Genomic DNA, 15,636 nt, shown 5'->3' with positions numbered 1-15,636 from the left:
AGTAATTACAGTGGAACAAATCCATATCACAATGCGAAGGAAGAAGAAAGCTTAATGAAACACAGGCAATTTCAGATTTTTATCCCAGAAAAACGAACCATTCATCCGGTGATTTTTCTTAAATCTTTTAGTAACGCATTTCCACGCACTTGGAGTGACCGGAAAAAGATTTCATATATTGTCGGTTACATCCAAGGCGATGCAGTTGTCTGGGCATACAGTCAAGCTGACGTATTTACCACGTACAGTGAGTTTGAGCGTGCCTTTCTGAACAAATTCTGGTCACAATCCGTCCAGGAGCGACTCAGAAGACAAATTCTAGAACCTGAAACTTTTAACAGTAAAAATGGCAACTTACGCAGATATTTTGAAAAATACTTGAACATGGGACACTTTTTAGACGAACCAGTCGCAACACGTGATATACTCCGTGCGTTGAAGGCCAAATTGCCTTTCAACATTAAAGAAAAACTCCTACATATCCCGGATGACGATTCAGATTATTTTTTAACAGCTTTAGATTCGGTTGACATGTTACTTGAAGATCAGCGCTTCGCGCGGCAAAACAGCAGCCACAATGTTTACACTAGTGGAATGCAAAACATGCAGGCTTGCCAACTCAATTCTGGCGCGCCCACAGTTGGATACGCGGTACAACAAAAACAGCAAACTCACATGCCGTCTCAATACGGAAATCAAAATCAACACGCGTATTCCAATACAAACAATAGTTACAACAGTAATAACACTTCATGCGGCAATCCATACAAAAGGCACCGCGGTAATAACTACAACGGTAACAACGGATACATAGGCAACAACAAAAACACAAACAGAAACAGAAATAATAATAACTACGAGCCAAGACAGCGTCAAGGCTGGACTCGTAACGATCAGTACTTTCATTCAAACACTGCTTTAACACAGCAGCCACCAGGACAAAATTGGAGCATACCTTATGACCGACAGGTAAGTTATAATGCGCAACAGCAACAACAACCGCAAAAGTTTGGAGATCACAATAGGCAATATCCGAATGTGAATATAATAGAAATGACACCTGACACACAACCTCAATCTGTGTCAGTACCTAGTACAAATGCTAATCCAACAAACTAGAAACAGTCACTTCTATGCCCCAGGTCGTGGCTGAGGAATTCTTGGGGGGCGACTTCAATGTTAATCAGTTATTTGGCACCACAGTTGAACATCAGAATAATGATATGCCGAATAATTCTAAACAAAAATTACCTGTTTTATTTATAAGATACAACCACAATAACAATATATCAGATGAACTTTTACAAGACAGTACACAATGTCGTTCAAACACAAATGAAATTGTTTTAGCATCTACCACTGGTGTAGTAGGTGGGATTCCAACTACTATTATTCTAGATACAGGTGCAGCTGTGAGCGTTTTGTCTTTTAATTTCTATAAAAAGATGTGTGAATTGGAACCTGTGCCTGAGTTTCCTGCCCAAAACTGTAAAATAACTACTGCACTAGGTAATAAGTCATGTAGGGTTACGAAGCAAGTTTTTGTAAACATTAAAATAGGTAATGGAACCGTACAATGGCCATTCCTGGTTGTACAAAACCTTGTGACAAATTGCATATTAGGAATAGATATTATGAGCGAGAAGGACTGCATTATAGACTTCTCCAAAGGTAAATGTATTTTAAATGATAGAGGCAGTGTAATTATTATTGATTTGGACAGGAGGACTCTAAAGCATGACAAACACTGTACAGGGTACAAGGTTCAGATAGTACTTGACAATGACATTCAAGACACGCACACACACTCATTTGACACAGAGCTAATGGACTTGAAAACATTGCTTGATCATAAGATAAATGAAGCTACAGCTCTCAGTGCACATGAACGTATAAAACTACAGGAAGTGTTATCCAAATATTTACAAGTTTTTGCCAAACGAATAGGTGTTATCAACACGTATGCGTACAAGATTGAAGTTAAGCCTCACAAGATCTTCTACCACAAGACATATAACGTACCGTTATCTCAACGACCTGCTGTGTGGCAAGAATTAAAACAAATGTTAGACTGGAAGGTCATTGAACCATCCACCTCACCTTACTGTAGTCCTCTACTTGTTGTCAAAAAATCAAATGGAAGCATCAGGTTAGTGTTAGACGCACGAGCAATTAATGAAATAATTTTACCAGTTCACACAAAACCCGAAAATTTAGAAGAGCAATTACTGAAATTTCTAGATGCAAAGTATTTTTCCACAATAGATCTCGCTAATTCATTTTGGCAGGTGAGTATCACTCCTGATTCTCGGAAATATACTGCATTTATGTTCGGGGGGCGAACCTATCAGTTTTGTGTTCTACCTTTCGGACTGAATGTCAGTTCTGGGGTATTCATTACAGCCCTGGATACCGTGCTTGGCGATGATTTAGTTCGGACAGTCACACACTATGTTGATGATATACTGATAGCTACACAGTCTTGGAATGAACACCTTGACACACTTCAAAGAATTTTAGAAAAATTTGCACAAGCTGGAGTCACAGCCAATCTTAGAAGATCAAAGTTTGGTTGCAGTGAGATAAAATATTTAGGACATATCATTAATTCACAGGGCATACGTCCTGATCCCAGTAAATTAGATGCTATCAGAAACTTTCCTAGTCCTCGAACTAAAAAGCAGTTAAAATCATTCCTTGGGCTATGTTCATTTTTCAGACGTTTTTTGCCACAACCACTTTTGAACAGTAAACATCTGCTAAATCTACTCAGAAAGAATCAAGTTTGGATCTGGTCGGAACAGTGCCAGAATGACTTTAATACAATTAAACATGCTTTAGTGAATGCAAACTTATTGAGCCATCCAGATTTCAATTTAGATTTTTGTATGACTTGTGACGCTTCACGTACTGGTTTGGGATGTTGCTTATTTCAAGTTGCAAAGAATAAAGATAAGGAACAGATAAGAATTATTGGGTTTGCGAGTCGTACTCTATCTGAATGTGAGCGTACATACTCCACTACTGAGTTAGAAACACTTTCCATAGTATGGGCATTCAAGAAATTCAATTATTATTTATTTGGAAAACATACAGTAATTTACACCGACCACCAGGCCCTGACATTTTTGTTAACTTGTAAACTTGTACATCCTAGACTATCACGATGGGCAGTTACACTTCAGAACTACTCTTTTGAAATTAAGTACATAAAAGGTAAGGACAACACCATTGCCGACGCTTTGTCTAGACTTCCACAAGGTATGAATGAAACCAACAGTGACTTAGAAAATATAAATGACTACAGGATTCTCTTAATGCAAGACAAGCAGTATCACCAATATTATATTGATATGTGCAGAAACATGGCTAAATTACAAAAATCTGATCCTCACTGGTATAAGATAATAACATTACTGGTAGAAAAACACAATCATCCTTTGACTAAGTATTACAAGTTACACAATGATGTGTTATTTTATCGCCGACATTCAAATGCTACTAACTGGTGTGTATGCATTCCCAAAGAGTCTGAACGTAATCTAATTTGGCACACACACTTAGTTTGGGGTCATTATGGGACGAAGAAGTGTTTAGCAAAGCTCAGCACATACTGTTATTTTAGCAATATGAGAAGGAAAATTTACAGGGAACTGAAAACATGTGTCATATGTCAAAAATCAAAACCTCAGAATTTATCCACAAAGACAGATTTACATTCTATTTTACCCAGTAAACACCTGGAAATTCTGTGTACTGACATCAGTGGACCGCATCCAGCAAGCTCTGGAGGCATCAAATATATCTTGGCTTTTTACGATATATTTTCTAAACATGTAAAACTTTATGCTTTAAAATCCGCCACTGCAAGTGCTATAATACGAAGATTCTCAAGTGATTACCTGACGCACGTGGGAAAACCTAAAGCAATTCTGTCAGATAATGCAGCATACTACTCTGGGTACAAATGGAGAAATTTCTTGAAGGACAATAACATTGAAAGTATATCTATTTCAAAGTTTAGTCCACAATGTAACGCGACTGAGAGACTTTTCCGAGAATTAAACCGATTCATGAGGACCTATATTTCATCAAAACATACTAATTGGGTGTCCTACCTAAGTATTTTCGAAGACGTACACAATAACTTAAATATTTACGATACAAATTACACACCTAACGAGATCATGTTCAATTGCAAACAGACCGATCAGTGGATAGAACCATTACCTAAGTTGTCAGACAAGGAAATCACACCTGAACAGAAAATAAAAGAAGTTTTGACTATGCTGACACATCACGCACAGATACGAAACAAACATCACAGAAACATAATAAAAAGAAAACAAAAATTCGAGGTAGGAATGCTTGTACTACTTCGTACTCATCATAAATCTGTAGCACTCAAACGACGCAACGCTAAGTGGCGTCTGCTATATGAAGGACCTTATATAATTGTTAACATACCGCATCCTGGTGCGTATTTGTTACAACATCGTAGAACTAACAAAATTATTGGGCTATACGCACACCGAGATCTTAGAGCATTTCATGCGGAATAATGTCAAAGTCACATCCATCAAAACATTGCTAAGCAACTCCAAAAAACTCTGTTGCTGCAACACAGATAGTAAGTAGTATAGAAATTTTCATTTCAGCGGTTCCAGTGACGCAGTTGAAGGCAGAAGAACTCTTCTTTCAGCGCGCGCCACCACCTGGAAGACGGAATATTAAAATAAAATTTATGTTTACGTAGCAGTGAATGATATATTAATTTTTTCACGGAACATTTGTGACTGTAGGTATCACTGACTTGGTGTGACACCTGACGAACCGACAGACGTCATCTGTGAAGCGAACTTTTACTTTGAGAAATAGATTAGACGCACATCTCTCAACATGAAAAGCATCTATCAGTAGTCAAGGCCACACAGACACTATACACACACGCATAAAACACGAGGAATCAAACATTTTCTCTCTTACTATTTTGAATATTTATTGAGTAGTGAAAATGCCTGGTCTTGCCTACTGATGTAATGAATGTTGTGTCTGACCTATCTTAATTTCAGATGACATCACAAAATAAACATCGATAAAATCCCAGCAAAACCCTTAAAGAGGACGTAATTATCTGCAATTCATGTAATCAAATGTGACACAATGTAATAACCCATAGCTATGTAATAATGATGTAAACATGTTTATGTGCAACTGTATTATATTTATGCTAAGAAATATGTGACGTGTGTATGTATGATTACTTATATTTTTTTTTCTTCTCTTTCAATGATGTATAATGTAACTGTTACTATGTAAAAGAAATTTGAACAAAACGAGTGCCAAAAGGACATTGCATAGTGAACCATTGTTCACGGACATTAATGAACATTACTAACTCTGCAACTACGCAGAAACCTATGTGAAAGAAACTGTTAATGACATTCATTATGCATCGTACCTATGTAAACGCGATGAACCATTTCTTTAATTAATAACTACGAACATTTAGGTGAGCTATATTCAGCAAAAAACTGAAAATGTGAAGTGCATAATTCGTGCATCGTCCAGTGACAATACTACAGTACCTAACTTCAAGATGTTAACTGGATTAAACGGACACAAAGTGCCTGTCCAGAAAACAACACGACGGGTGGAAGAATTTTGGTTGGAACTTCAGGGAATGAAATGTTCTCGAAATGTGACGGACACTCTTACCTGGACTGTCCAAGGATCCACGCCAGCTATGTACCGTCCGAGGTTCTGCAACCAAGCTTCCACGGAATGTAAAAAACAAACTGCACGAGGACCAATTACTAACGGGTCACGTCAAATCTGTAATAAACAATGTTTTTTAGTCACAACGAACTGCATCACAACGACTATAATGGAAATGGAAATGGACACGCTTATGTTTTAATCACGCTGTTATACAACGATGATACTAACCTGTGAAAAAATTATTGCGCAGCAGATGAATATGAACTGTAATAACGACACGATGTGAATAGGTCGACGCACCTGAAACATACGGACATTTTTCTTTGAAGTATTTCAAAACAATACTATGTAACTAAGAACATTCAATAATCTGAGTTGTATTGTGATTTAACAAATATTGTAAATTTAAAACTAAGTTACCTGTTATAGAATGTAGTCTTCATATGTAATCTTGGTTGAATATTTTCTTTGTGCAACGACTAAGATACGCGCGCACACGAACAATATGAACTGCATTACTGTGCCGCGTGATCTAACTGTATGATATAACGGCACTGCCGGAGTCACACAGACGCTTCTGTGCATGCGCGCACTCTATCTGCCAACATAAGAACTTTTACGGCGCACCCGCGTCATTCAAATTTTGTATATAATGTGTATAATGTGTGTAATGTAAGTCATGTGAATAGTTGTAGATAACTTAGATTTTCTTGTGCCTTTAGGTGATTTGCTCGCCTGCAGGTGTGTCCTTTCGCCTCGCAATTCAGGGGGCAATATAAAGGCACATTTGCATGCCGAGCGTGAGTTTCCGCGGAAACGCGAAATATTAATTAAATAAATAATCAGTGACTAATAAATAAAGCCTATGGCACACAACTGCAGCGCTGTGTCGCTGATAAAGACAAAAGAATAATTACGTTACTCTTATGTTTGATTAAGAGAAGAGAGAGCTCAGGTAGAAGTGGTGCGAGAAGCATGTATTTTATTTTATTGTCTGGCACACCGCCATATTTTCATGTTATAGAAGAATACTGCGAGTTGCAACCACACTAGGCACTCGATTCTGTAATGAATTTATATTTATAAAAGTAAGTAGGATTATGAACTGTAGGCTATTTCATTGAATATATCTGATTTAACTAACTGTGTAACTTTTTATGTTTAGTAGACAATCACCTCTGTACGACGTATTGGCATGGCTGGCAAATCATTGTAATATTGAGATTAGATCATGAGTCCGTACCTACCGCAGCAGTCTTTGGAAACGATTTAATTACGAAGTCCGATTATTTCAGTTTTCTTTCACGGTCAACTACAAGTTACATTGCCTTTTCCAAATAGCCATTGTCAAGCGTCTGATACCGAATAATTAAACGTCCACGTTCCAGATAAGCAAACACCAATTACAACCAATCATCATACATACAGAATAATTAATCATTAATATTTTATTCCATTTTATTTTTTATTTATTTTATAGTTTTATGCTGTGTTACACGCACGTAGACTGAGCGATAATGCGGGACAACAGCTATACCGGAGCATTAAACTTGGACAGCACTGGCCAGCCAGTTGTCCAACTAACCTGCAATTATGTGAGCAGTTGCAGTTCAGATGTAAAAAGAGACGAGGATAGAAACAATATAGCTTCGAAAGCCATTTAATTTTTAAAGAGAATGAAACTATATTTGGAGAAACTCCAACACTACTGTGCGCTTCTTCAGTGACCAGACGGAAAGCATGAAATTTGTATGCCATGCTCGATGTTGCGAAAAACATTGTTTTTCATGTTTCTACGAGACTTACCCACATCCGTGGTATAAAACGATGAAGATAGTCCAAATAGAAAGTGTTTGGTTTTTAATTTTTGTCTTAAAATTTTATTGTTATGTTTTCTTAATGTTGATGGCTCTTTTTTTTTTCTTTATTATCATTTTACACCTTACACAAGGTGGGCTGGCAGCGGCAACTTTACTCCACTCTTCAGCCACAGGCAGTACAAAAAGAGAAAACCAATGAAGACACAGAAATAACATAACAGTGTTAAAAAAAACAGTAGACACAGTAATTAAAAAACACGAAGCCATTCACACGCAAAGAAAAAACAAGGGAACTGTCAGCACTGTGCACGAACACTGATGATTGAGACGACACACGTGAACGAAGGAGTGTGGGCGGCGAAAACACTGAAGCACAAAAACGACGGCACGCACATAAGGCCAATGACAATGATCTCCGGCGCGCTAATGTTCACGGGACGTGTGCGAGTCCCGGGACCTGCTAAAAGGGGAAAACGATAGTGGAGGAGGGAGAGGGGAGAGTGGAGATGCCAGTGGCAGGGGAGGTGGGGGGGGAGGAAAGAAGGTATGGGTGGTAGGAGAAGCCCAGGGTGAGGAAGGGAGAAGAGAGAGAAGGGACAGAGGGTGCCCTGAGGAAAAAACACAGAAAGTGGGAGAGGAAGATCAAAGTTAATTGGAGGGGGAGCTGGTGGAAGCCACCTTGGGAGAGGGTAAGAAGAGTGGAGAGATGGAGAGCAGGTGGGATGTGGGAATACAGGTGCGGCAGCGCATGGGGGTGGGAGAGGGTGGGAGAGACAAGCGGGTGTGGGGGATCAAGTTTACGGGGGGTATAGAGGATTCGTATCCATTAGAGGAAAAGGAGGAAGTACGGGAAAGGAATAAGGTCATATAGGATCCACGTGGGAGAGGGCAGACGGATGCGACAGATGAGGCAGAGAGCATGGCGTTCTAGGATTTGAAGAGATTTGTAAAAGGTAGGACAGGCAGAGATCCAGGCAGGGTGGGCATAGCAGAGGATAGGGCGGATGAGGGACTTATATGTGTGGAGGATGTTGGAGGGGTCCAGACCCCATGTGCAGCCAGAGAGGAGCTTGAGGAGACGGAGTCGGGAGCGTGACTTGGCTTGCATTGTCCGAAGATGGGGGGTCCAGGAGAGGCGACGGTCAAAGGTGGTGGTAAGGTACTTAAGGGTGCTATTCTCTTCCTGATGCCTATTGAGTGCACGCTTCTCATCACTTGATATGTTCCAGTTTGTAGGTTTTGTCCTGGTGACCACCCTGCTGGCTTCCCATCGAGTTTCTTCTGCCACATTTGGTGAATGTGTGTGGCTTCTTGGTCCACTGTACGGATGAAACCAGAAATGAGCGCAGTTCTAGGAGTTGCTGCAAAAGTTGGATCTGCTGCTGAGTACTTTCAAAGTGATCTCATCAAAGTGGTTAATCACTATATGAGAATCCCCCTCCTGCTGTGTTTTCTTACTCATGCTGACAAACTTGACAGCCTGGTGTTCTGAGGCAATCCTCTTGGCACTCTCCGCTACAGGCCAAGACCGAGAGACACTGGCTACCCTGTCCCAGTCTTCAGCTTCTAAGGAGACTGTCATGTACAGGTGAAGATGTGAAAGCTCCCTGGCTACCACATCTAGCCTGAGGCGCATATGTCGAATCCTCTCTCTCACAAGTGCCACGTTCAGTCGACGTTTTATCTTGTTCGCCGCTCTGAAGTTGGTGTGATGCTTAATCGTGGTGAAAACTGCTACAAAACCTCCGTCTCGACACCTCTGTAGCAACTGAGAGGACACAGTATCCTCCCTTTCCCCTGTTGAAGCTTGTCCAGCTCCCTGATAATCCCGTGCACCTCCCCCCCCCCCCCCCCACAGGATCCCACAGTGTGATTCCTCAGACTTCCTCAGCGATCACGTGACGTCTCGAGGTGTGAGATATTATTCCTGGTATCAGCGTTATTCTTGCACGATAGGATTTGTGAAAAACAATCTTTTTAAAAAAAAATTTAACCGGAATCCAATGCATGTGAAGAACACGGATAGACTGAAAGCTGCACTTACTCTGGGCATCTTATCCTAGTATTCATATTCCATGGATTATTTGCATCATAAAACGTAATGATATGGAGAAAATCATTTAAAAGTTTCGTCACGAATTACTTTGTAAATACGTCGACATCCTGACCACTGACTACAATTTGTTTTAATAAAAGTGAAGACAAGCAGATAAGAGTTAGCAGTTCCTACCACAACAATAATAGAAATTCTTCTCTTGAACAGAACGAGCTGTTATGAAAATCTTTATAGGTTTATCTTCAAATTTTACTTTGCCCTCTGTCACACTTTTTGCATGACTGAGTAAGTCATCAAAATTTTTTGTTGCACCATTGTGCACGCCTTTTTTGCTAAAGGCAACCTTAATGTGCATAAATCAGCGTCCTTTTTTCTTCTAGTGTTTTACTCGTATACGTCATTTTTGCTTTTGACCTCCTGTGGCCTATGTACAGGAAGCTTCATGAGGGCATATAAACAATACTGTGATGCCACAGTCTGGCCTTCAACAGTGAAACCACGGTTGAGCACCATATATTATTCTTACAGCACTTTTTTAGACTATGGAGTCTTTCTTTGTTAAAGATGAGTTATCTCAGAACACTATTCCATATTACATTAATGAATAAATACATGTAAAATATGTCAGATTACTGCTGTGTCTCTTTCTAACAATTGCATGATTCTAACTGCAAATATGGCTGAATTAAGAAGCTTTGGGAGCTCCAAAATATTCTTTTCCGGTCAATATTTTCATCAAGAAGGACACTTTTGAAGTTTCCACCTCATTGATTATTTTCCAACTATGTGTTACACTCGTAATTGGTGTAGTAGCCCAAGATGAGAAGTAGTGAATATATAGCGGCTTTTTAAAGTTGAGGGAGAGACAATTCACAGAAAACCAGTCAATGATACTTTTAAGAGCACTGTTTACCATTCCCTTGTTTCTGCATGTACGCTTGGATTAATTGCCATACCAGTGTCTTCTGCAAAAAGAACTAATTCTGTCAGCTATATACTGCATGCGAGACTGTTTACATACAGGATGTCCGTAATTAAAATTCCAGTATCAAAACGCTGCCATATGAGAACAACTGCTCAGCATGATGTCAAATTTGAACAGCACGTTATTGAGACATGGAAAACGTCTAGGAACAGAGAGCAACGAAAACTTTTATCAACAGAAGGCCCTGTAAGTGTGTTAATGTAAATGGGGTCAACTACAAATGACTGATGTATCCTAAACGACGGCTGTGGTTTGTGTTGCACATTACCCGAACCATTCTGTACAATGTGGATGACTGCTCAAGTTCAGCAGTCAACTGATGTTGCGCTGTTAGGTAAGCCCATCCCCTACACAAGGTCGTACAGCATCGGATGGGTTTTTGACTGTCTTGAGGCAAAACCGGATTGGTTTTTAATCGTCCTGTGGCCTATAACTGCATTAAAAGCTAAATGAATGTGGTTTTTAATTTTCCTAAGGCCCAAAACTTCACAAAAAGCAAAATCAAATCAGCTTCTAATTGTCATTGCGCAATTGAAGAACGCTGCACGTAACATCGAGAGGAACACAAAAGTCTAAAAAGACCGCCAGTCTGATCCTTTTAGGCAGCCTGTATGGTATGATGAATGCAGCCACAGACTTAAAAATGGTGACGACAGACATCCTTAAAATGGCGATGCAAACCAAAATGATGCACTATTCCATACAGACATGACATACCAGAATGGAGAGGCACAATTTCTCCAATGAACAGCCATTTAATAGGATCAGTGTTGTCATATAACCATGCTACTATAGCGGACGTCCATGTCTTCCTCAGATCAAGTGGCTACAAAAAATATGGGCTTCACTTAGTGTTTAATGACAAGAACAATTTCGGAATTACTCACAGTTTACATAAATGCCCATCTCCGCAACACCAGTAATAACAACAATACAGCCTAAACTACCTTCTGCACATAAAACATTCACATGACGAAACAGAAATCATGAAATCAGCATCAGATAGACTAAAATTAATTAAATGGCAAGAAGTGAAGACCTGTGCTAGACTGTCGGTCAGACTCTTATTTCTCACTTTAAATGAGCAGTTGTCTTAACTGTTGCAGCTATCGAAGCATGGGTTTCATCCAGTTCTGTTGCACACTACTTGTGTAGCGCCCCTGCCCACCATGTTCAGCCAAACCCCGATTACCCCAAAAGTTTTGGAGAGAGAGAGAGAGAGAGAGAGAGAGAGAGAGAGAGAGAGTGCATACGCACGGAAATAATCTTTAAAGGCTGTCACAGTGTTTAAGTATTTACGTGTGTGATGTCTGTAGTTTCGAACATGTCCAATCAATAGAAGACGCACCACGCATATAAAGAAAAACAGCAACACAACCAGAAGTAAACAGTATTATCATCACATATATCGCTAACAAGGATAGCACAGGAAACAGAGACAGAAGCAAATAAAAACTACAGGACAGTTTCTCACTGACACCCTTATATGCAGAAGTGTATTCTGTACAAAAAAAACTGATGTTGAATGCAACCATCAAGAAGAGCAACATCAACAGTACCACAAAAAAATTCCATGAAGGACAGCTAAGGCACAATTTTCCGCAACTAGCAGCAGCAAGACCATCAGCATCAGCAACTCCAACGGCTCCATCAACAGCAGACGTTATCAGCCACAGCACAGGCACCCAGAACATCAGCCGCAGGAAGTGCCAACACAAAGCCAAGGCCTCCTGCAACAAAGGTGGAGGATTTTTGCTACAAACCCCAAAAAAATATCAGATATAACAACTTCAATAAATTGCAAAGTTGCAGTAATGCTATAAAAAAATCCAGACATTGTTATAACTAATGAAACAGTGCCACAATCTTCTCGTGAAGTTCATATTAGTATGAAACATTACTCTGCCCGAAATCTATTTTCATAACATATACAGACTTAAGAATAAGCTGAACGAGTTAGAACTTTTAATGACTATCAACAGTGAACTGTCAGATTCCCAAATCCTGTGAATTGCTGAACACTTCATGAGGTATCTCAAAAGAGAATCAGTTCCGTTATGACAATTCAGACTAGTGCATCACTCGTCAACAAAAGTCTTCATAGGTGGAGGGAGCTGCACATTTGTAAGAGACAGTGTTGTGGCTTCACCTCTGGAGTTATACGACTCTCACTCATTTGAAATCAAAGATATCGGTGGCGACGTAATATCGTTTTATAGTTCTCCCTTGGGCAGCCTGTATTTCTTTTATAATCATTTCACATCAGTATTAGAAAAAGTAACAGAAAGTAAACCTGAGGCAACACAATCTGTGCTAATTTTAAAATCAATTTCCTCTAGAAGGAGATGACCAGCAAAATTTTGAAAATCAAGTATTTAGGTTATAAATGATTTAAAGAAGTGCGACCTAGAGAAAGTTTTTGTTCGTTTTGCTTCTAAGCGTGATTTTACATTATATGATTTTGCAGGACCTACCGTATGGTGTCCTGTACTGACAGCTTCTCATCTGCAAACCAAACGATGTAAATGTCAGTTTCATTTTTAAAACCGTGTTTAAAAATGTCTCAACATATGGATTAGTCTTTCCGCAAGATTTGCATTGATTCTAACTGCAAATGTGACAGCTAAGCTGTTTCCAAAATGTCCTCTTTCCAATTTAAATTTTCATCACTGCAGACATGTATGAATTTTAGGTTTCCAACCCTATTTATATTTCCTGACTGTGTGTTACACTAATCGCTGATGCAGTACTGCTACATGTGCAGTGAATATGTTGTGTCCTTTTATAATCAGTGTTACCAGATCTCCTTATGTCTGATGTCACTGAACGTCCTCAAATTTCCTAAGTGTTCATGACCATTGCCTTTAGAAGCAAAATGACATGTTCAAATGTAAAACAACAGAACTTTATTAATATTACTGTTAGTGGCTACACTCAATGTCAGAGTAAAACACAATGACGCTTTCTCATCGGTGACATACTACTTGCTGATCTTGAAAATAATTTAACTTTTCATTAAGGACCTTGTAGTTAAGTTCATTCCTATGTGTGCAATTTTAGTTAACTGTCATGTATAACATCATTTTGCACAGGTGATGTACCTACTATATGCAATTGACATCGTTTGCTGCAACATAAAAGCATTACATTTGAATTCCTGTTATGGCTTTCACATCTTTTTGCCGTTCGTTGTTTCCTTTAATAATACACCAAACGCAAGTAAACAAATGATAAAAGCGTGTTTCAGGAATTAGACATCGTACTATAAAGAAACATGACAGTCTGTTTTGTTGGCTCAGTCATACGTCGCATTTATTGCATCTTTCCAACTTACCGTCAAGACCTCAGCCTCACAACTTCATGCAGGAGTTGTCGTCTCATATTAGTTGAAGTTAATATGCTTCGTGTCTTTACTATGTGCTGTACTCCTCGGTGTACCTTAAATTTCGTTGTTTTCGTTTAAGGTGAAAGTTGTACTTACAGCACACAACAGAGTTTCTCTTGTCTGCTACCAGGTTGCTTTGCACATTTTCGTCAGGAGGAGTTCTTGCTGCATCTGTCCCTTCAGAAGGAACGCCATATGTTTCCCACGCTCCTAGTCTGGGGAAATCACTGTTTATTTACCGAACATAACGAAAATACACTAGACCTTCCATTTTGAACGAACAACGTGTACGACCTGTGTGGCTACAAATATTTGGGCACTGCAGACTGTAGGGGGAGTCGTGGTCGAGTGAACGGCCATACTTCCCAGGACGCGTGTCGATCTGCCATCTGTCGGCGACGCCAAGCAACAGTCCCGACGAGTGTTTTGCTGTAAGCGATTTGATTTCAGTCTGCTATTGGAAGTTTCTCTGGGACACGTTAGAAGTGACAAAGAGTCTGTTCACTTTAAAAATTACCTGCTTTCAGTCTGATACTACAACTACGCAATTCTCTCAACAATTAATGAGGACAATACTTCGAACCTAGCATCACTTGTGTTTTAGCGTTCTATATACAACAACGTCCCTCTACTGGATATCGCATTTTGGCAACTAGAGATTTTACAAAATTTTTGGAAGGCGCCGGTCACTTGTGCTGGGCCTCAGGAACGTAAGGAATCCATGGGGTTATAGCGGAAATGGTGAACTACTTCTTGCATTCTACTCTTTGCGGTGAAGCTTCGCCGCTCAGCCTCGGCTATGCTTGCTTTGCCTCGCTCGTACAATAAAGCTTCATAATACTTCATAATTTTATCAACAGATGGCAGAACTATGCAGTAACGTGCACGCAACGTTTTACGCTCTTACAGTGTCTTGAGTTAACTGAAATGGAGCATGGTCGAAGGGGATGAAGGAAACATAAACAAAGAAGCCTGTCACAAATAAAGAAGGTATTACATTTAATCTTGCTCGACATTTTCTCATGAAACGCCCAAAAAAGTCTTTATCTGCCAAGTGAAACCTTATTTGTTGTATTCATGGACTGAAAACTAGGGCTACCAAAGAAATGCAGTCCAATTTTATGTTTCTTTTAAAATTTAATGCAAAATAGAATGAGTATGTTTACCACTGTTACAAAGTCTATATACCTACGTTAAGTAATTATTCAGAAGTTTTCCTGTACATTTTATTTTTGTTGAGAGTAATAACCCTCCAAATTCAAAACATAAACTGTCACCTGTAGTCATTGGTACGATTTCAGCTAAAATCCCTCTTTATTTTATTCGGAAAGCAGTTTTTGTGTCGGTTCACTGTTATACAATGGCTAGCAACTCGCGATCGCGTAAAAAGAGTGAAATTTGGGGTTTCTTCGCCAATTTAGGTGATGGGAAAGCAAATTGCAACTGTTGTTCTATGTGTATTTCAGATAAAGGAGGAAATATATTTAATCTAGCGCGTCATGTTCGAGTGCTGCATCCAACAGTGTCATTGTCAGTTAGGCGCTTAGCGCCCCCTGCATCTACATCTTCCGATGTTTCTTGGACAAATAACCCGGACAATCCGGAACCAGCATCAGCAATTGCCAGAAGCGAACAGCAGTCGGTGCCAGAAAATAGCAGTGTCACTTCA

The 15,636-nt window shown here is 39.5% G+C and overlaps 1 long non-coding RNA gene across 2 annotated transcripts in view; it reads right to left on the bottom strand.

Moving 5' to 3' along the window:
* LOC126213108 (uncharacterized) overlaps positions 1-14,305 on the bottom strand; it is an 83,128-nt gene extending 68,823 nt beyond the window's left edge. For both annotated transcript variants that reach the window (XR_007541075.1, XR_007541074.1), the window contains exon 1: positions 14,262-14,305. This is a non-coding gene — a long non-coding RNA (uncharacterized LOC126213108). The remainder of the gene's footprint in view (positions 1-14,261) is intronic.
* Positions 14,306-15,636: the final 1,331 nt, after the last annotated feature.

Source organism: Schistocerca nitens, chromosome 11 (assembly GCF_023898315.1).
Source record: "Schistocerca nitens isolate TAMUIC-IGC-003100 chromosome 11, iqSchNite1.1, whole genome shotgun sequence".
NCBI classification, from domain to species: domain Eukaryota; kingdom Metazoa; phylum Arthropoda; class Insecta; order Orthoptera; family Acrididae; genus Schistocerca; species Schistocerca nitens.
The sequence above is the reverse complement of the archived record's forward strand: the minus strand, read 5'-3'. Positions and strand labels throughout refer to the sequence as shown.